Here is a 24,501-nt window from a genome sequence, read left to right on the forward strand (position 1 = left end):
CATGCTGGAGTCCTAAGGCCTTCACAGTGTATACACCGATCAGCCACAACATTAAAACCACCTGCCTAATATTGTGTAGGTCCCCCTCATGCTGCCAAAACAGTGCCAGCTTGCATCTCAAACTAGCATGCTGAGATGCTATTCTTCTCATCACAATTGTACCGAATGATTATCGAGTTGAGGTGTTTCATTGTTTTTAGCATTTAGCTTGATAGCTACAGGCTTGCTGTGAAGAGTTATGAGTTGTACAGAGCTGTTTTGTAATGTGGAAGCTATTGGCTGTTGTCTTAGAGCATTTAATTTGACAGGTTACGATTCTCAAGATATAGAAAAGCAATTTTTTCCACATTGTGAACTGCTATGCTTAATGAAAATGGTTAAAGGTGAACATATCAAAAGTTGCCCAACCGGTCCGGAGACAACCCGCACGCAAGAACATTTGATTTGGTCTGAAAAAGCCTTTTCTGGAATATTTCCCAGTTTCCCAAGACTTTATAATGTCTTTTTTTTACAATCTGCCCATGACATTGGAAAAGGCAACAAATCAAGGGTACATCTCAATGGGAATCTATATCCGAAGGGAAAAAATAATTTGATTTATACCACATGGAATATATATATATATATATATATATATATATATATATATATATATATATATATATATATTGGGCTGTTTCTAACAAGCTACTGGAGAAACAAGAATGTGTGTGAGTGTGTGTGAGAGAGAGAGAGAGAGAGAGAGAGAGATATGGAGCATGTACGATCACCTGTTGCCACTCCCAAGCAGAGATGCTGTAGTGTGTTAGTCAGATAATGTAATTTTGGTCAAATGCATCCTATTTTCTCTGTGGAAAAATAGCTGTCCAAGTGGGGGTATTCCTCTCTATTTTATGGTAGCCAGTGTGCAAGAGTCATTCACTGTAGAAAACGCAATGTCCTCCACCATTTTGAACAGTATTTCCTCTCCAATGTGGAAACTCCTGTAAGAGGTAAGCACCTTGAGTTTGTGTAATTAATCACTGTTGTGTCTCTCAGCTGCGATGAGCCTTAATGCTGAAGTTGTTAGTTTAAATCCATTGGAAGTGGTTTCCTTGCTTTAGTAGTTTAATTGTAATCTGAGCGATCACATAGTGATGATGAATGTAAACACTGACTGACTGACTCGCTTCATGTCACCTGAACTGGCTCATATATTTTGCTGCCACCTGCTGGCTAAACTCTGTAACATCAGATTTGTAACTGTAAATGAGACACATATAGCTCTTAACAAGGGCTGTCAATTTACACGTTAATTCTGTGTGATTAAAATAATAGAATAATAGAGTATTAAAAATATTTTAACTTGACACAATGACCTAAAATTTTATGTTTATGATGCAACGCACCCAAGATGCTACACAAGCATGTCTGATGCAGGTGTACATTGACGGGTCCTTAAACAAGCCCTCATAATAAATCTCGATCTGATGGACAAATTCACTTGTGAAATGGATTGCTGTGAACTGTATGCGAATGACTGACATATGATCAATAATATGGTAGTAAACAATACATTGTAATATAACTCTTCTGCCACAAGAATATAAGGCATAATAATTATCTGAATATTTTTTTTATATATATATTTGTGTATGTATATATATATATATATATATATATATATATATATATATATATATATATATATATATATTTGTGTATGTATATATATATATATATATATATATATATATATATATATATATATATATATATATATATATATATATAAGTTTTAAATATTTAAAGATAACTATGAATAATTATTTCATCATAATATATTGAATTATTTTATATGAGGGGCTTTCTCAGCAAATATTTGTATATGCGATTAAATGCGATTAATCGTGATTAATTAATCGGTACACCATGTAATTAATTTGATTAAAAATTGTAATCGATTGACAGCCCTACTCTTAACACTTCTGCACTCCTCTTACACTTTAGTTTAGAACCGCATGAACACAAGTGGAGCGATACACACAGTGAAGCGTCCGAGTGCTGATGTTTTGAGTCATCAGTACTCATGGAACGTCTCTCTCTCTCTCTATATATACAGTATATATATATCTATATATATATATAGATATATATATACATTTTAGTGCGGTTTATGCTTAAAAAAATGCCATTTGGGTAGAAAAATTATCTTAATTGAAAGGGAATTTGTATTATTTAGCAGGTCTTGACTCATTTGCTCTGCTTGTTTGCTAGATGTTTAGACAGCTGTCAGTTGGACAGTTATGGCTGTTCAGTTTCAGTTATTGACCCGTTCCAGCAGAATGGACTCAGGTGCGACTGTAGCTGCTCAGCCGACCGCAGTCGGACACAACAGACCTATATACCTGACTCACGTGTTCATAGGTAGCCTACATAGTTTATGCTTCACTTGACCACAACGGGTCAGAACTCCTGAGGGCCAGATGTGGCTTACACTCTCCTATACACGCACACACACACACCTTTAAACCTCACTGAGCAAGCAGACTGAATATGAACCTTTTTGAGAAACTCATGTGCATTGGTCCCATGTGCAACAAAATGTCCCACTAGATGGTCTTCAAGAACTGCAGACTAGTTTTAACTTCAAGACTAATATTATAATTAAATCAGCTTAATACTTGAAAAAAACAAATCCCAGATCTTACCGTAATTTAATAATTTATCCAAAATTGTGTTATTTTTTGTTCCAAACCCATATGACTTTTTTTTTTGTCTGCTGAACACAAAAGGAGAAATGTAGTCATGTTGCCAAAATTAATGAGGCATATTTTGTATACCACGTGACAGTTTTTTGGCATTACACATCTATTAGGAAGTTCAAATCAGAATTAAAATTTGCAGAATAATGCAGAATTGTTTGAGGAAGTATTGCGATGCATTTGTGAATCATATTTTCCCTTCGGCTTTAATAATCCTCCCACATATTATTTCTTTGCATATAGAATTTGTTTTTGTTATTTTGCACACCATTAAGTGTGTGTCATAAAGGTGAGAGTGTTTTGATGTTGTGATCTGATCTGATTGTGTCACTCCTGATGTCCCGTTGCATGTTTCTGGAGCCCAGAGAAATGGGTCATGGAGGAAAGAACAAAAACATAGAGAGGTGGGGGAAAATAGAGAAAATAACCTGATTTTGGTATGTGTTCCTGGCATCTAGACATTTTCTCACAAGCTCAATGACACTGACTCGATTATGACTTATTATTTTCTCTAAACACGCAACCTAAATAAAAATAAAAATGGGTTCTGCCTTCTTCCTCTGAGTTAATTCATTTGGTTAATAAGGGCTCATTAGCGCACACTTCTTTCAACGAGCCGATTTGATTTCACACCAGTAATTAGTCTGGCTATGGCTAATTCTCCTGGATTTGCATTGAGAGTGATGCACTAATTAGATACACAAAGAACACGGCTAATCCAAATCTGTGTTAAAAACACTAATGACCCCTTATTAACAAATAACAAATTTCATATTTACTAAGATTTAAATTGCAAACAACATGTGTAAGAAAACAATATCTACCCTTGCCTTTCATCTAAGAATATATTTGAATGTGTCGACAAAACTGGATGGTGGATGTTGTTTGTTGGTTGTTTTGGTTTGTTCACACAGACAATAAGGTTTATAGTCTTAACATGTGTAAACAAACTGTGTGTACCCATTCCCTTTGTCTAAGAATTTTGGTAACACTTTACAATAATGTTTCCTTTGTTAAGGGATTATAAATTACATGCAGTTATAACAACATGCATAAAAAGGTGACTTTCATGCAATACCTTCCAAATACTGAGCCATTTCAACTCACATGTTATAAATGCTTAATAACACCTACTAACCATTAGTCATTTACAAAAATGTTTATAAATGTAAAGTGGACACCTATGAAGCATTTATTAAGGAGTTGCCAACAATAGAAACCTGTACATAAAGTTCTGTATGGTTTAATGCTCATCGGGCTTTATTATATAATATATGCAGTGAATGGGCACAAAGACCTAAAGGAGTTTTTGCAGAGGATTTTAGGTATCTAGGACTAGTTTAAACCATTCTTTTCACATCAACGTGACAAGGACAGTGACAACACAAGTGAGTCAAGACAGTACAGTTATGTGAATAAACACAAACAGACATAATCCCTACTTTTAATCTCCCTATATTAGTCTATTTTTGCACAGTGTTGAAATTAGTAATATTTTAGGGCATGTTATAATGTTATTAATATAAGTATAAATAGGTGTATTTATTAAGCATTTATAATATGTTAAAATTAAAATGTACACTATTTGGCAAGTATTGGATAAAAGTTGCCATTTTTAGGCATGTTGTTATGACTGCATATAAATGATTTATAATGCATTTGTAAATGACTTATTAATCATTAAGAAACCTCTTTATAAATCCTAAACAAAGGAAACATATGGCAAGCCGATTTAACTTTTATTCATTTCCAGGATATGAATTCTTGATATCAACAATTCAGTTTTCACTAGTTAAAATGTGTATTGTGTACACACATAATGTGTAATTGTTGATATCAAGAATTAGCATTGTTACTAGTGGAAATTTAATTTCTGATATCAAAAACTGCCATTGATACTAGTAGATATCGAATTCCTGATATCAACAATTATCATTTTAACTAGTGAAAACTGAATTGTTGATATCAAGAATATCTACTAAAAGTGTTTCCAGAATATCTTTGAATGAATAGTCAAAACCGCATGGTGTTTAACTGCAGGTTGTTGTTAGTTGTTTTGGTTAATATTGGCAGAAAGATTTATATTGTAAATGATATATAAACAAACTGCCCTTCATCAAAGGATATCTCTGAACGAGTCGATGAAATTGTGTGCCGTATTGCTGCAGGTCATTGAAAGTTGTTTCATTTTATCTACACAGACAGTAACCGAGAAACACCGCAAATCAAAACCGTTTATTCGTAATGAACACCAGAGGAAGCTTCGATTTATGCCATGTTTAAACCAGTTCTTACATATTAATTTGTCTGGATATCTTTATTTATTTGATATAAACTGGCCTATCTCGCTCGCGCTCTCTCTCTCGCTCTCTATTTCTCTCTCTCTCTCTCTCTCTCTCACTTACACTCTCTCTCGCTCGCACTCTCTCTCTCGCTCTCTCTGACTCACACTCTCTCTTGCTCTCTCTCTCTCTCTCTCTCTCTCTCTCTCTCTCTCTCTCTCTTTCTCTGTGTGTGTGTGTTAGCATCTCTAACCTGCTGTTTGACATTAGCAACTCCTCGGTTTGGCCATATGTTCTTCCTGGCCTCTCCCTCTCTGACATTGACCTTTCATCAGCTCTGTAAGATTATTTCCAATACTTTAATCCCCTCTCATTGACATGGACACAAAGGCACACTGACATCTAATAGACGCCTCCTTCTTTTCTCCTTTCTTCCTCCCAGTTTAATCACTTTCAGTTCAGGGCCTTCACCCCCACCTTCCTCAAGTCCTCAACCCCTGCAGCCCTGAATGTCTATTGTTCACATCTCATTTTATTTCAGACCCTCCCTTCTCACTTCTGTTTATGTTTAGGATACCAAAAAAACCTTGGATAAATAGCCATGTCCCTAAACCTAGCTGTAGTGATTGAGTATTTGTGTATTTGTTTTACAGGAAGAGATAATGCTGTCTTTAAAAGGATGGCAGCATGTCAATTGGTGGCAAACTCTTTCCTGTCGGCCCGTTTTAAACATCTCCACTTACAAGCGGCCTATTATGATTGTGATGTTAGATCCTCTGGCAAAGGAGGGGTGGGTGTGTTTATACCAGTGAGAACATCTTTAGACTTTCTAATATGTTACATTTTCCGCAACAAACTTCTTTAGAAAGCTGCTTTTAGAAAGTCACTTAAACACACTACCATCACTACTTTTAAAGGAAAATTCCAGGTTAGTTTACTTTTAGTACGTTTACTTGTTTTTACAGACTCTCAATGGAAGTCTATGTGCAACATTTGCTTGCCCCATATACTTTCATTCTATGTGCAAAACTGTTAACCCTTTTTTTGTTTTGTCTATTTTACATGTTATTTTAACACAAAGCCAGTGATACTTTTAAAATATTATTCCAGGTTAAATTCAAGTTTAACCTGAAAAATGACATTAAAAGTAGACTACTGGCCATTAACGGAAGTCAGTGAGGCAACGGCTGTATGCATGTCCCATAGACTTCCATTGAAAGTGCATACCTTTTAATAACTTTTTCAACAAGTAACTTTAACACTCTACCACCAGTACTTTTAAAGGGATATTCTGGGTTATGTAAATACTAGTTTACCCTGGTATATTCCTTTCAAATGACTGACTCTTAATGGTAGTCTATGGGGCAACAGTTGTTTGCTTGCTGCATAGACTTCCATTAAATGTTCATAACTGGCAATAGTTTCTTGGTTTCTTATAATATGTTACTTTAATACACTACCACTAGTACCTTTAATGGAAAATTCTTTGTTAAATACGTGTTTAACCTGGAATATTCCTTTTAGAGGACTGAATCTCATTATAAGTCTATGGGGCAACGCTTTTGTTATTTTTTGTTTATTTGTTTATTTGTATGAGCCAAAAATATTTTTCTTTGGTCATAGACAGCATGATACAGATGTTGTCCAAACAGCTACACTCGATCTCAACTTGTATCATCTTACTATTCCTTTAAGAGAATATTAGCTGATGTATCCTGGTTGCATTGGATGCTCCCCAGCTGTTTTAGGCATCTTGAGCAAACACAGCATCTCACAATAAAATCTGCTGTGTTTTAGTTTCATCTTTTGAAGGAAGTAGTCCACTATCTTCTCTGGGATCACGAAGGGTCTTGCGGTGACGCTGTGAGCCCCACGCTGGGAGATGTCAAAAGCTGTCAGAGGGCCGGCAAAGAATGGAATGTGAGAGTTCCCGTTGATACCGTGGGACTTCCTGTACCCCCTAGACTCGGTTCTCAGCACTTCTTGGCCGGCCTGACTCTCAGTGCTTAGAGCTCAACATCTGGATCTCTGTTCTCTAACCAAAACAACATTCACAGAGCTGATGGGGGAAATGGGTCACCATGCCCTTGAATTTTACATTTAATGGCCTGCTGAAAAAGTGCAGTTTTAAGCAAAAATTTCACAGCATGCATTTACATTTACATTTACATTTATTCATTTGGCAGACGCTTTTATCCAAAGCGACTTACAAAAGAGGAAGAACATCAGCGAATCATCTTAGGGAGACAGTGGTACAAAAAAAGTGCCATATTACAAAGTTTCACTATCATCATAATAGTATACAAAACAGATTTAAGTGCAACAAGAAATGTAAATATAAATATATATATATATATATATATATTTTTTTTTTTTTTATTGACCGGTTAAGTGCTTTTGGAAAAGATGTGTTTTTAGCCGTTTTTTGAAGATAGAGAGTGAGTTAGCTTCCCGGATTGAGTTGGGAAGGTCATTCCACCACCGTGGTATGATGAAACTGAAAGTCCGGGAAAGTGTTTTGGTGCCTCTTTGTTTTGGTACGACAAGGCGATGTTCCTTAGCCGACCGCAGGCTTCTGGTGGGAACGTAGCTCTGCATAAATGTTTTAAGGTATGCTGGAGCAGACCCAGTGACTGTTTTATATGCCAGCATCAGGGCCTTGAATTTAAAACGGGCATGAACCGGCAGCCAGTGGAGAGAGACAAAGAGTGGTGTAACATGTGCTCTCTTAGGTTCATTAAAGACCAGACGTGCTGCTGCATTCTGGATCATTTGGAGAGGTCTAATAGCACATGCAGGAAGGCCTGCAATGAGAGCGTTACAGTAGTCCAGTCTAGTTATGACAAGTGACTGAACGAGCAGTTGTGTGGCATGTACAGAGAGGAAGGGTCTTATCTTCCTGATATTGTAGAGTGTAAATCTACAAGATCTTGCAGTTTTTGAAATGTGGTCTGTGAAATTTAGCTCATCATCAATGGTTACCCCTAGATTTCTGACCGTTTTGGAAGGCGAAACTGTAGTTGGACCCAGCTGCACGGTGATGTTGTGTTCAACAGCCGGGTTGGCTGGAAAGACAAGGAGTTCGGTCTTGGCAGGGTTGAGTTGAAGGTGGTGTTCCTTCATCCAGGCCGAGATGTCTGCCAGACAGGTCCACTATCTGTAGCATGCAGGTAAAATAGATTTTTAAGAAAAGCAGTATCTGAAATAGCTGGGCATGATTATGACAGTTTTTTATGATACTTACAATATAAATATGATTTTTAATTATCCCCTTTTCTCCCCAATTTGGAATGGCCAATTCCCACTACTTAGTAGGTCCTCGTGGTGGTGCGGTTACCCACCTCAATCCGGGTGACGGAGGACAAGTCTCAGTTGCCTCTGCTTCTGAGACCGTCAATCCGCACATCTTATCATGTGACTCGCTGTGCATGACACCACGGAGACTCACGGCATGAGACAGACTCATGCTATTCTCTGCGATACAAGCACAACTTACCATGCACCCCATCGAGAGCGAGAACCCCAAATTGTGACCGCAATGAGGTTACCCCATGTGACTCTACCCTCCCTAGCAACTGGGGCAATTTGGTTGCTTAGGAGACCTGGCTGGAGTCACTCAGCACACCCTGAATTTGAACTCGTGACTCCAGGGGTGGTAGTCATTGCCAATACTTGCTGAACTTTTGTAAAGACAAACTGACTTTATACATCCACTATTGAGACCAGTTTCAGAGATGGAAAGTTAGTTCAGAGAAAATGTCAAGCATGGTGCCACTGGGTTTGATGTGTTGGTTATTGCAAATGACATTCACAAGTTTTTAAGTATATCTTAACTGTCAAAATGCTGTTTGGGACCACTCGATAAGAGTTCTATTTGGACCACACTGGCAGGATAACAATGTGGCGTTAATAATTTAATTAGCGGTATTGCCCAGCATACGATTGTCTCAAATTAGACTAAGGCGACCATTGTTAAGTTAATCCTGTCCAGATTGGCCTATTGAAGCAAGAAGAAATACAAAAACACAGTCTGAGTGGCTAGTGTGAGAAAGACTGACAGAAATCAGAAAGGGGTGAATGGCGGAGGGGGGAAATCCGTAGCGCTCAGTTGTCAGTGTAGCGCCACGAGGTTCCTCGTACATTCTCAGTGGCAGGTCTTTGTGACAGGCTGCGTGTGGCCCATTTAATCCCAGCCTGGAAAAAAGATAATAACAGCATCGCCTCTACACCTCTCAAAGTTAATATACGCTTAACGACTTGTCGACACTGCTGACAATCCTATCATGCGCCTGGTTGACCCCAAAAGAGGCGTACGCATTTATCTGAGTGCGAGCATGTCCATCTCTCCTTTGCTCTCTCTCTTTCTCTTTTCAATGAAATATTACCTCACATTCTTTCCATCACGGCCTGTTTTTTTTTCCTTCTTGCTATTGCTTCGTTCTATTTTCTTTTCCTTTTTTCACATTTTGAATTCTCAGTCAAGTTTAGCATCTCTTTTTTTAATAACGTGGTGTTAAAATATCACATCCACCCCCTGTTTTTATGCGTTTTATATAAAATATAGTTTATTATTCTAACTGAAGGCTGTTTATAATTGCCAAGCAAAGTAAGAATTTGGAGCATTAAAGGGATAGTTCGACCAAAAATGAAACTTCTCTCATCATTTACTCACCCTCATGCCATCCCAGATGTGTATGACTTTCTTTCTTCTGCAGAACACAAAGATTTTTTTTTTAAATATCTCAGCTCTGTTGGTCCATACAATGCAAGTAAATGGTGACCAGACCTTTGAAGGTCTACAAAGCACATAAAGGCTGCTTAAATGTAATCCATTACTAAATCCATATCTTCAGAAGCGATATAATAGCTGTGGTTGAGAAACTGATCAATATTTAAGTCATTTAATATATATATATATATATATATATATATATATATATATATATATATATATATATATATATATATATATATATATTAAATGACTTAAATATTGATCAGTTTCTCAACCACAGCTATTATATAGCTTCTGAAGAAAAGTGAAAGTGGAGATTTATATATATATATATATATATATATATATATATATATATATATATATATATATCTCCACTTTCACTTTTCCTTTCACTTTCTTCTTTTTTGTTTTTGGCGATTCACATTCTTTGTGCATATCGCCACCTACTGGGCAGGGAGGAGAATTTAAAGTAAAAAAAGGACTTAAATGTTGATGTGTTTCTCACCCACACCTATCATATCTCTTCTGAAGACGTAATCATGTGGATAACTTTTATGCTGCCATTCTGTGCTTTTTGGACCTTCAAAGTTCTGTGATAGCTTATTCAATATTTCAAGTTATGAGCCATTAATATGCATGTGTAGTACAAAATCAAATTCTGAAATTTCTATTAACTTAAAAAAATTTATGTAACTGATTGCCTCAAATTTTGTAAGTTTTGATAACTTATTAAGGTTTACAGTGTATGGCTTACAAGGGGTGGGGTTGAAACGTGGCAGAGCTGTTGGTGTGTGTCGTGTCAGAATGTGGTTGAATTCCTTTTCCCTCACTGCTTTAAACATCATGAAGAGGATTGGGTGTGTGTTTGTGTGAGATGTCAATCATGGCCTCTGAATTCAACTGTCACTCAATCCCTTTAGCTTTCCTATTAGCATCTCATATAGAAGAACAGACTTGGGAGGGTTCACACTGGTGTCCTCTGTTTCTCATTCAGACCTTTACATTATAGTTCTATAGCTGACTTGGAGGTGGACTCTTTTAAGCTACCCACCAAAACACACTAGCAACCACCAAAATGCAATGCAACCACCAAGAACACCCTAGCAGTCATATACTAATGTACTCAGAACATCTTATCAACAGCACAGCAACACCCTGGCAACTATTCTCAACACCCTAGCAGCCTTAAGCATTCTTTGGCACAGCTTAACTAAGTTATTTGAGGACAATTTGGTTTCATAATTAATACAGATTATTATTATTTATAAACAGTATAGAGTGACAGGAATGGGATCAGACAAATTGTGCATGCTTGATTCGAACCTGGGTCTCCATAAGAGCACTCAATGCACATCTGGAACACATACTGTATGCTAACTGCTTCATCACAGTTCTGACAATTTGAATGTTTTATGTTTGTAATTTGGTGTGTGTGTGTGTTTGTGTTTGTGTTTGTGTGTGTGTGTGTGTGTGTGTGTGTGTGTGTGTGTGTGTGTGTGTGTGTGTGTGTGTGTGTTTGTGTGTGCGTGTGTGTGTGTGTGCATGGTCACAATCAACTAGTTCATCTTATTGGGAAATCATCAAGTGACAGCAAATCCCAGCTTTTCCATGAGAGACGGATGTTTTGAATTTATTTTCAAGGATGATTTTATTGCAGAATTTTGCTCATGTTAATATGGAAATGATTATGTGTGTTTTCACCTTACCATGGTGAAAACACACATAATCATGTTTGTGTTTGTGTGTGAACACTGGAGCTGATAATCAGAGTTTCCTGTTGAATGAGGTTTTGACCTGAGCTCTGAATGGTAGACCGGATGGACAACTCCATGGAATTTGATGTCACTTCCTGCTGTGTGTTACACTTTCGCAGGTGCATAAGAGTGAGTGAGAGAAACATTGCTTGTTGTCATCATGCCTTTTTTAAAAATCATATCTTAATTAGATTTTTTCAATGTATATATATATATAAAGCTGTTACATTTAATTGGGCTGCATAGCTCTGAAATACATGATTTCTGTTTAGTTCCCCAAGTTGAGTTTAGCTAGGCTTGTTTGTTTTGGATTGTAGAACTAAGTAAACCATCTACTTATTGTATTGTCTAAAAACACTATTCTGTGATTCATTGGAGTAATTTAGGGCGCTTCTGTGATGCCGGGGCCGATGTGGACGGGAGCCTCTCTGTTGGTCTTCCCCATCCAGCATGTGGGTGCTGTATTTATTTAATGTGAATTTTAGGGACTGTAACTGAATAATTTATGAATGTATAATGTATGGGATCTACAAGCTCTGTGTATCCCTGCTGTGTTTTGAGTGTCCCCTTTAGCCAGGTTCCCCTGTGCTGGGGGCCCATTGTTGTGTTTCGATTCCACTTCCTGTGGGGAAAGGTCATCTGTGGCTATGAGAGAGAGAGACAGAGAGAGAGAGAAAGAGTAAGAGTGAGTGAATTATTCATGCCATTGACTTTGTGTGTGTGTGTGAGAGAGAGAGAGCGAGAGAGAGAGAGAGAGAGTGAGAGAAACTGAGGAAGAGAACTGAGGATGTTTTATTCATTTATCCTATTTTGAATCCCTTTTTTGCACCTTCCATCATTAGAAAGCTCAACATTTACATTCAATGCTAATTCATGATAGGCACCCAGATTCCACCCGAGTGTATACCCACAGTAGAGATCTTTCTGACAATTCTACTCCACAAACAATAACATTGCACTAACTTGTCATTTGGACTGGGAAATATATCAAGTATCCATGTTATATACATGATGATATGAAGCATTATTGTGAATATCACAAGAATTTTAATACTCATTTTATTTGGGACTATGTGATTAGTCAAGTTTCGTTATCCCTCTCTGTCCCACGACTGTGATTTGTAAGTCATCTGTAATTCTACATCATTAATATAAAACAATAATAAACATCATCGGGGGCCTAGGTAGCTCAGCAAGTATAAACGCTGACTACCATATCTAAATCGCGAGTTTGAATCCAGAGTGTATTGAGTGACTCCAGTCAGGTCTCCTAAGCAACCAATTAGCCCGGTTGCTACGGAGGGTAGAGTCACATTGGGATAACCTCCACGTGATAGCTATAATGTAGTTCTCACTCTCGGTGGGGCGCGTAGTGAGTTGTGCTTGGATGCCGCGGAGAATAGAGTGAAGCCTCCATACGCGCTAAGTCTCCACGGTAACGCAATCAATAAGACGTGATAAGATGCGCTGATTGACGTCTCAGATGCGGAGTCACTACGCCACCACGAGGACCTAGAGCGCATTGGGAATTGGGCATTCCAAATTGGGGAGAAAAAGTGGAGAAAAAAATTATAATTTAATAAATAAATATGTGTGGTTGAGAAAGTGACCTGGTCCTATTTTGCTCCAAAATCAAAAGAAACAGGTATGAAATTATATTTTGCCTTTTTATGGCCATTACTATTTTTTATATTGTGATATTATTTTCATGACAGTTATGCACATTTTACCCCCAATTCTCATTACTGCAACGCAAAATGATATGGTCAGTATGATTTCTGATTTCAGCTGATTTGTATTATGATAAAAATAATAATAATAATAATAAAATAGTTATATAGCTATGGTAATGAGAATCATAATTTAAACAATAGGAATAGTAAAAGTACAATGTGCAGACGCGTTACAGTTATGAAAATTGTAATGTATGGCTACAGTGGTAGCAATGATGGTTGAATTAAGCCATTTCAAAACAAATATTTTAATATCGAGATACAGGATATATCCAGGGTTGGGGAGTAATGGAATACATGTAACAGGATTACGTGTTTAAAATACAAAATATTAGTAACTTTATTCCACTACAGTTACAATTTAAATCATTGGTAATCAGAATACAGTTACATTCAAAATGTATTTTGATTACTGACAAGATTACTTTGCATTTTATTGTCAATTATAGTCTGCTTTGATGGAATACATCAATATGAATGATGTGATCCAATGAGTGTTTGAACAGACGTCAAACACTTTCTTATGATGTTTTACATTCATATGAGCGGACAGAGGACACTTTCACTCTGTTATGTGTGATAAGGTGGGTATGATGTTATACGATCAGAAGATGATGTTGTTGTACATTACTAATACTGTAGTTAACCTTGTGTAAACTGATATGTCAACACTTAGCTTTATGCTAAGCTAAGCTATGTTTAGCCCTTTTACATTCACCTCTTATCAGGAACAATTATATATTTTTCTGTCAAGAAAATCCACATTAGAAGATTTAAATGATCCATCATTAAAATTAGGGCAAAGATTTGTTTTTCGATTATGTTACTGACCTTGAGTAAACAACCGGAATAGTTTACAAATGACATTTTAAAACATGTATTCCGTAATCTGTAGAGGAATAAATCTTAAAAGAAACCATCCCAAACCTGGCTATATCGCAAATTGTCAGAAAGCTGAAAAATTTTGAGATTTCAACTCAACAGTACACGTGAAGTATGTGCATTGTTTGTTGCATCTAAATAAATTACAAATACATCACTATCAAAATGAGATAAAACCACTTTGAATGATTTGTTCAAAAATTAACTACCATGAAATGTGTCTCAGGACACAAACTGAACCCACTACCTTCACATTTGCACCCTGTGTTGCTCTGTGGTGGGCCATGACCGAGTGCCCTCAGGCGCTGTTTAAGGGGCGGCAGGCACACACTATTCCTGAACCAAGACTCTTGCAGCTTTAAGGACCGGAATTGAAGTAGCATTAGGGTAAAATGGCCTTGCCCCAGGATATGTTACACACAGATGTGTCCCTGTGTAACCAGCCCTTCAGAATGAATTTGGGCAATTATCCCACTAGAACAGGGAGGGTGGAAAGGGTGGTATGTATGTGTTAGCGGAAAGTCAGGTTTGGCTTTTTCTCTGCATTCAAAACTACATTTTTGTCATAGTTCATCATAAGTAGTGGATATCCACTTATTACACAGCTACTTACCAAATAGATAAATATATGGACTTGAAATATTGATTTGTGTTGCTATTATTTTATTATGTGAGAAGAAAGTGACTGCAGAGTGATATGCTAGTGTAAATGTAAATATCATGGAATAAGACTATAGTAAGCATTCAGGGGCAAAGCACATGTCAGGGAACCATTGTATTACCATCTGATACCATCACTGTACCATGCTACCTTCACAGTAACCTCTTGTATGCACAAGCAGTCAAGTAGCGGACATCTATTGCATCTACTTGCTAATGAATCTGTGGTTTGGTGTTGGTGCCAGTGCAAAGAAGCTACTCTCACTCCAATGGTCATTAAAGTCTCACTGGCAGTGCGCCCCTCCCTTTACCTGACCTTAGAGTCTTTGTATCCATGAATGGGCTGCTGTGTGCCCCCACCCCACCAAGGCTGCAAAATCACCACATCGCACCCACCCAGCGCCCAACCAATTGCGATTGCATTAGCAATGCCATTAAAATGAAATGGACGCTGTTGGCCAGGAAACCCAACCACCCTTATGCTCAATGGACAGATTCAGTCACGTCCCCACCCCTCCCAACGTAATGGCCGCTTATAATTTCCCATCGCAAGGCGCTCGTGTGTGTATGTGAGCCTGTGCACTTGTAATTTCATTAGGCTGGTAAGTGGTAAACATTCCTCCTGCTGTTTTTTTCTTTTCTCTGTGTACATATCGCTGGCATATTTCACAAGGCTGTTTTGAAATCGTGCTTTTGAGGCATCGCTCACAACTTCAAAAGGCTGAATAAAGTATGCTGAGATGGCTCTCCATCAATGTGCGATTAATTTCCATACTCTCTGACTCCCCATCACTTTATAGGGAAGTGTCTGGGAGGAAAGTGTCACTTTCGATTTTAACTTTTCTAGATTGACAGAAGGCTCCAAAGGGGTATGATCCACTTGCTTGCTCTGTTGGTCTTGGACGGCCAGTCTTTTGGTACTGGTCTGGTCTCACAATGACAGCAGGGGTCTGGGGACAGCTGGACCTTGGGGAATTGGTGGACTGTCACCATCCAGGCAGATTATGATGAAAGATGCTGTGGTAGCTGTCAGTCTCTACTATTATATTTTAGCACACACACAAAGAACCAAGCCTTTTCTGCAGAAAATAAATGCTAAAGTCATGAAAGAGAAGATGGAAGCCCCTTTTCTTACTAAAGACATATAGGAGACTGCATATTCATGGGTGTCAATTCTACCTGTTGGTATACTCTTGTAGGCACCTGTAATTTTTTGTGGTTATTTAAAGAGGACTTTACTGAGGAAGGTGACATGGAGGTGGCCTTATTATTCTCCAGCCTGGAGGTGTATGTTAATGTGTATTTATGTAAGAAGATTCAGTGCCAGTGCCTCCAGCTAGTAGGTCCAATATAGCCCTGGAATTCTTTTTACTAGCCTTCTTCCTCGATTTAGCTTTTTTGAAGGAGGAGGGGGGTTGGAACAGAGGAAAACCCTCTGGGGATGATGGGAAGCGGTGATTGACAGGCTGTATTCTTGGCGGTTCGCAGATTTGTCGGTTGCAGAACAAGACCCTAGCCCCTGGTGAATTCGTCCCCAAAAGTTTCAAGCCGCCACAGTTCACCGCAAGATCACTTTGCTCGAGCAGTTTGTAAACTTCAGACCCATAACATTCATTAAAGTAGATACCAAAATGAATATTCTGTCATGGCTTGCTCAACCTCATGTCATTCCAAACATCAACATAGTCTCACGAAGATGCTTGGGGCCTGGGTAGCTCAGCGATTATTGATGATGACTACCACCCCTGGAGTCACAAGTTCAAATACAGGGCATGCTGAGCCAGGTCTCCTAAATAACCAAATTAGCCCGGTTGTTAGGGAGGGTAGAGTCACATGGGGTAACCTCCTCGTGGTCACTATAATGTGTGGTTCTTGCTCTCGGTGGGGTGCGTGGTGAGTTGTGCGTGAATGCCATGGAGAATAGCGTGGGTCTCCACATGCGCTACATCTCCATGGTAACACGCTCATCAAGCCACATGATAAGATGCACAAATTGCCGGTCTCAGACGTGGAGGCAACTGAGATTCATGCTCCACCACCTGGATTGAGGTACATTTTCACTACGCCACCACAAGGACTTAGAGAGCGCATTGGGAATTAGGCATTCCAAATTGGGGAGAAAAAACACAAAAACATAGTCTCACGAAAACTCTTAATGCTTCATACAGGATGGCTAAAACGTAAGATATTGTACAACTTTTATTCAAGCTCCGTCAAATTCCAAAATAATAATAATAATAATAATAATAAAAAAATGCTACAATATTACACTATATTCCAAGTATTTTTAAGGTTGTTCATATGCAATACGTCTAGAAGACGTTTCCTTTCGGATGTCAATAAGATATTCAGCAGATGTCTTTGTAACATTTATGATTTTGAATATTTGTAAATCTGATCTTTTTATGAGGTTTATCAGATGTTAATTCGTTTGTGATGCTTTCCAGATGAATAGAACTAAAGCAGCCATCTCAGTGATGCACATGTGCTATCTGGGTAGCGAAGTCTGATTCATAAACAAATCACACTTTTGAGTCAGATCTCTTCAATGAATCGATTGGACCAGTTCACTAAATCAAGCTGAATATTCCATTCATTATATAAAAAAAAGTGGCCAGGATATTCTTTAAAAAATGAAATGTTATGTTCCACAAGAAAAAAAACTATCATACAGATCAGGAACCAATGATGCATTTATGCATTTAATACTGATTGTAAAATCAGATAACCGTAAAAAGTCACACAGACAATGGAAACAAGTCAAAGACGGTGACGATCTATGTTGTGAAGTTACTTAGGTAGCCCGTAAGCACTCTGGGTTTCATTGAGAAATTCTGAAAGTCAAGGAGGCTCTGAACGTCATGCATCACTCCAATATTTATAGCAGGTTCTGAATAAAAACGCAAACCTTGTCATATTTAACAGATGGCTGCTTGCATGCAGCCGGCCCAGCTAAGACAGGCGGTAGGATGCAGCAAAGTCATGCAGGTTTGGAACAACACGAAGGTGATCAGTTAATGGCAGAATCTTCATTTTTGAGTGAACTATCCCTTTAAGGAATTTTTCGACCTGATCCAACTTTTTAAAATTAATTTTGTTGGTGTAACCCAGGGGCGTTGCTAGGATCTTGATACATTGGGGGCTTAGCCCAGTCCCCCACCCACCCCCACCCGGCCGCCCGCCTGCCCGCTTTTGGTAACTACTTCTTCTACTCATAGGCACATAATAATAAGCAATAATAATATAAATGGGGGGTCTGGGGGACCTCCCCCAGGAAATGTTGGCCATTAAACACTTCATTTCCTGCATTCAGGTGCATTTTTTTAGCATTTTAAATGATAGGTAAAAAGATAGAATTATTTGTAGAACTGTAACAGCTATTCACAGAAACACAAATAAATAATACATGAATATTAAATAATTAATAATGTATCCTGAATTTTACTTGTAACATTGGATAATGGGAAAAGGTAGAGGTGACTTGTTGAGTCAGTGACATGAATCTAATTATCTATTAATCTAACCAAATTAACCTCAAAAACATGAAGTTTAGTACTGTTTTCCGAGCTCACTCACTTTGGGATTGTAGCCGAGGCCGTTTGCTGGCCTCAGGAGGTGGAGGACTGCCGTCTTGACGGCGCTTAAAAATTGCCGGATATCCATTTTTACATTAGACGTTTGGGCTAGTGAGTGACGGATGAATCTTGATGCAGTCTGCTGCTTCCTGCTGATTGGTCAACAAGACAGCACGCTGTATATAGCTGGTAGTAGTCAATATCGATGCACGCGCATGGAGCGCATTATGAAAGACTTCGTCCTAGGTTTAAACAACCTATGAAACTATTAATGAACAATATGAAACTAAAACGACATAAGCTTAATTTAAAATGGCTTAGGAACTATCTATTTAGAGGTGGATAAACGCAATTTAGAGGTGGATAAACCCACTTTGGAGGTGGGTAAACGCTATTTACGAATTTTGGGAGGTACGTAAACGGCGTTTATGTGCGTTTAGCCTCCACTACATCCCTGAATAACGTTAATTTACACATCGTGTTTCAATCGCCAAATCAGATTTATAGGCTACTTCATCTACATTCCTCACGAGAAACGGATTATGGCTCACAAAATGGATTAGCTATAGGCGAAATAGTAAGGTCCCACGTACTTTATATATACAGTACATGTTCTGCATTAATACCACAGTGAGTAACTTACAGGGCTAGTAAGTTAGACCAGGGTTTGCTTAAGAGCCTTCACCGACCTGAGCTTAATGATGAGGGAACGAGCCAGCAGATAACTCTTCTTGCCTCCCTCGTATCGTTCATGACTCCTTATTTTACTTTTTAAAAAGTGTCTAATGTCCATAATAGCTACCACCAGAAGCCACAAACAACAATGACAGTCAAGCCCTAAAGCTGTAAGTTAACCGATGACTCTTTCAGGCTCTCTCCTCTGGTGCGCACTCTAAATACAAGCATTCTGTAACCATAGTAACTTTGATCTGCTTGAACACATTTTAATCGATCTTTAATACATGATTCGAAGGATAGATTAAAAGACCGGTAATTTTTTTAAATAAATACAAAATTATTAAAAATAATAATAATAATTATCAATAAATTCAATTTTTTGAGATCCGGGGCTATAAAAAATATCCGGGGCTGAAGGCCCGGATGCCCATGTCTAACGACGCGCCTGGTGTAACCTATGTATACCGGTTGTTTCAATCATATTAAATATATTTGAAAAATATTAACATTTTTAATTGAATAAAAACTAGTTCATTTTGGTGCTACCACATGAAGCAATTTTTTTTTAATACACCTGACAAAGTTTTTACTGTTTATGTTGACTTTAACAACATTATATTTAGCTGTCTCATTCACTTATTTTTCTGTTTCACATGTTGGTCTTCATGATTTGGATTCTTTACAGCCATATGGTCACATAACTTACTTAAAAACCATAACCCAGGCTCTAAATTGTTTTATCAAGCTCTCTGCAGGCTCTCACAGCCCTTTAATATGATTAATTTCTCTGCCATCTTGACTCAGCGGCTACACTGGGTGAAGAGAGGTCTTTAAAGTGTGTACGGGTGGGCAGAGAAGAGCCAGCCTGGAGCTCTGGAATGAGCCACTGGTTCAGGGTGGGAGACTAACTGTGTCAGGCTGTAGTGTCTGGACCGCTTCACCACTGGGTAATTAACAGGCGGCAGACACCACAGTCATCTATGTGGAAGACTGCTCATCACTCTGTTTATCTCTGCCTCTTGACATAGATTAAGCGACACAAGTTCTCATACATTTGTGGTGGGATTTGTTGGGGTTTTAAGATCAAGGCACATTTTCAGGAATGCAATTTTTTAAATATTTAAATTAGTTTTAGATTAATTTATTACTTGCAGCTAGTTGCATTTTATAGCCGGTCATGATGTGCATTCTGTGTTGAAAACTATTAAAGTTTACATCATTCTTTCAGGAATCAAGCTTCACTGGTCACGCTGTACTGCATGTGTCGCACTATACATTTCAAAGAAATAACTCATAAGAGTCATTCATTCGAGAATCTGACTACAATGGTCGAAATATGTTTTGCATTGTAGATTAAAAAAAAAAGACTCTTTAGAGTCATTCATTCAGGAATCAGACTACACTGGTCAAGCAATTTTTCGCATTGTAGATTCAAAAAAGCAGACTCATTAGAGTCATTAGTTTGGGAATCAGAGTACACTGTTTGAGCAATGTTTCATATTGTAGATCAAAAAACAAAACGACTTATCAGAGTCATTCATTAGGGAATCAGACAACAATGGTCGAGCTATGTTTTGCATTGTAAATGTAAAAGGACCATCTCTTTAGAGTCATTCCCTCGAGAATTAGACTACACTGGTCGAGCATTGTTTCGTGGAACAATGCTCGACCAGTAAAAGAATTGACTCATTAGAGTAATTCGTTCGGGAATCAGACTATATTAGTCATGCTGGATGTTTGATGCTGTAGATTTAAAAGAAGGGACTAATAAGAGTAATTCGTTTGGTAAATGGTACTATGCGGATCTTGAAGTGTGTTTCGCACGGTAGATTCAGTAAAGGGGTAACGCTGCCTCAGCGCAAAGTCCAAATTCAGTTTCTGCATTTGCAGTTTGAAGATCCACCAGCAGGTGTTAATAAAGTTAATGTCCAAACTCTTAATGTACAGAACATCAAATGATGTCCCTTCAATAGATGTTGAAGCCATTTGTTGAAACAAAAATACAATCACTGTTAATACTAGCCATGATTTGTGACAGTTGTGAATAATACTTTAATTTAATTTAATTTAACGGAGCCCACCTTCATGTGAACCATATTTTCTATGTGTATAAAAGGAGCGTGTCCTATTTAACAAGGATGCAGTTAATGCGCAAAATAATGTAAATACATATTTCTGTTCTTCTAATTCATTGCACACAGTCTATTTACACTACCAACTTCTTATGAATACTGTCTTTGTTTATTTTGCTGGTGCTGGACAGGGAATGGACTGTATAGGATGGAGACGGGACTGGGGAAGAACCTCTCTTGACCCGATTAGCACCTTGCACGTGCGATTTTGCCAAACCCACTTGCGCCTAGACTTAACGCTTGCTTGCACGCAAATTAACTTCATGGTCATGCCCTCTGACTTTGCGCATATGACTAAAGGCATTGTGTTGCACTTATCGCTTGCGCTCTTAAAATAGGGCCTAGAGTATTTTAGAATGGTGTTCTGCCGGCAAAGATGGAAAAATGCACGTTCAGGAACAATTAATGGAATCCAAAATCATCAAATTAAACGGTTCTGGCATAAATAAATATCAAAGCAGTTTTGACAAACAATCAGTTCTCAGTTGACAACCATAGTCTTATACCCAACATAATTTTCCACGGAATATTCTGTCACGGGGGTTAAATACATTAAAAATACTATATCATGTTGTTTGAGGGCAACTTATGTACATAAGACATCTTTGTCGTTCAAATCCTTCTTCATGAGATACAGACGTCTTTTTCTTCTCGCAAGTAATTGCTCCAGCTTTTCCAATCGCATCCATGCACACACTTCTCAGGCAGTTCTGTAAAGATGCTTGGTTTATCGACCGCCACCACGTGATAACGAGAATAAATAAAAAACTCCTACCGCCAATTACATGGCAGGCCCTGTGGTGACAATGTCCTAAAACGAGAACAGACTGGTGGCAAGTCAGGCTGACCTCTCTTCAACAATGGGCTGCAGCACTCTTTCATTTTCCCCTTCGTCTTTTTATGTGCTTTTGCTTTTTGCCCTGAGTTTTTTTCAATGCCGGTCTTCGAAGCTCTACCACCAGCGCCACAACCACTCAAAATTGAAACGCTCATCCCTCCCTGATGCTATTTGGGAGATACAGTGGTGTACAAAAGAGTCCACTATTGAAAATTTACTACAGTTTATTCATTACAAATCTTAAGGATAATAATTTGAGATTTGAGTGAACTTTTACATGGTCAATGTCACAAATGTGCTTATTTTATTAGTGATCTAGAAATAATGCAACAACAACAACATGTAGTTGTTTAACTTTTTTTGTTTTATCTTAAAACTTCCAGATTTATTTTAGATTTTAAATTCCAGATTTTCAATGTGGACTTCTGAACCCCACAGCATTTATAGAGTTCACATGGGTGGGCACAAACACAAGATGCCCTTCTATTTCAGTGCCAGTATAAGCCACACAACTTTATGTCCTCAGGTGCTTCCCTCCTAAAATTAAGTCACAATAAAAGGAAGAAAGCCTGGAGTTTGCTTCAGCTGTCACTCCTGCTGTTCGGGACAACTTTAATGTATTCACCCACACCCATTTCCACTCAGTAACACCGTCTGACTGTCAACGTCTGTAAACAAATCTGTCACAGGGATGAAGAGAAAACAATGTTAGCATCTCATTCCAGCATCTTCATCAGTTCAGCATCCCCTGACCTGTCCTTGATGGGCGATGATGACCCTTTGTGTGGATCAGTGGGTTCTTCCTGTTCGACAGGTCTGTAGGCCGATCACACATGGAGGGTTTTCGAAAGACAAATTTCCTTCCAAAGCGCTACAGGAAGAGGGAACAGTGTCCCACTGAGCACAGCATTGTTGCCTCCCCCGTGGGGCCCTGTGGGCCCCTGCTCCCTCCACACCAGCTGCCCTGATCGATGGCCTTATTCAATGTCTCCCCGGCAACACGCAAGATGGCTTAAAACAACAAACATGCCCTTCTATAGGTTTTGCAATACAATGCCAGACATAGGTTTAAATTGTAAATGCACTTGAGCCACCAAGATCATGGGTGTACAAATAGGGCGGGGTGATATATTGAATATTCAGAATAAATTTGCTTAAATTTGATTGCCGATGTAAAACTAAGCCAAACTGTGAATATCGCAACAATTTTTTTTTATTAGCTGTTTATTTGGTCAATACGTTTCCTAACGTTTTCTACAGGGTTATTAGACTAGTTTTACAATCCTTTCTCTTCACACAACTCTCAAATATTAGTGTTAATAAAGAAAATAGTGTCTTCAATGTTTTCAACTAGATTTGTACTGTACATTAATTCTTACATCAACATGTCAAATCTAATAGTACGGTGGCCGAGGGGTGCACAACATAACCAAATTAGCAAAGCTAACAATAGCTTAAAACATAATGGAAATAAGCAACAACAAAGCAAAATAAAGCCAGAACACACCGGAAAAGTGTGGTCCGGTGGTAGCCGTGAGCGGCCAACAGCTGAGACACTTCCTGAGAGACTTTTTCGTTTCGCTCATCGCTAATGAGTGGACCGTCTGCACCTCGTTTATTGACCACGGCGTGGTTTTGTGAACAGCCATTTCTTTTCTCACAATTCGAAAGTCACGTGAACAAATTATATTGTTATCGCTGTTGCTAACTTTAAAACTAGCGATCCAGTGACGCTGGTAGTGACGATTCTCCCTGAGCAATCAGTGATCTGCAGTATTTTGACGTCACATTTAGTATCGGCTCGGCTCGCTTGGAACCTCGACCGATGTGGTACTAAAAAAAGTATCAGGTACCAGGTACTATCCACAGTGGAAAACACCAAAAAAGTGAGCGGAGTCAAATTGTACCATGCAGTGGAAAAGCCCCTTTACTGGCAATTTAGAGTCTCCAATCAACTTAAGCACCTGCATGTATTTTTTGAACTGTGGGGAAAAAACTGGAGCACCTGGAGGAAACCCACACAAACACGGGAAGAACATGCTAACTCCACACAGGGATCTGAACCCAGAATCTTCTTGCTGTGAGGTGACAGTGCTACCCATTGAGCCACCGTGCGACCCATATGTTTAACTACAAAAATGCATGTGATTAATCGAGAAGTCGAAAGGAAGGGGGTGAATAAAAACAATTATTTATATTTAACTCGATTAATTGTATAATGTTTTTTAGTTAATAACGATTAATCACAGATCCTATCACAATGCATTTATTTGCTTTTTAGGAAAGAAAACAAAACAATATGAAACAATAAAATGCTTATTAACATTTTACAAACAAAGCCTTCCACAGTATAAAGATAGAAATGCACTGAAATAGCACAGATTCAAGTAATATTAAACATTTCCCAAAGTCTAAGTTGGAGTTTGACTAATTGAAAGAACTTGTCTACCCATACGTTGCATCCTTATTGCAGTGGGTATTAAAT

General features: G+C 38.2%; 1 protein-coding gene across 3 annotated transcripts in view; it reads left to right on the plus strand.

The window, feature by feature from the left end:
* The window catches only part of LOC127627686 (transcription factor COE1-A-like), a 163,002-nt gene that overhangs the window by 20,517 nt on the left and 117,984 nt on the right, over positions 1-24,501 (plus strand). The gene's annotated exons all lie outside the window — the stretch shown is intronic.

This window comes from Xyrauchen texanus, chromosome 34, assembly GCF_025860055.1.
Source record: "Xyrauchen texanus isolate HMW12.3.18 chromosome 34, RBS_HiC_50CHRs, whole genome shotgun sequence".
Taxonomy (NCBI): Eukaryota; Metazoa; Chordata; class Actinopteri; order Cypriniformes; family Catostomidae; genus Xyrauchen; species Xyrauchen texanus.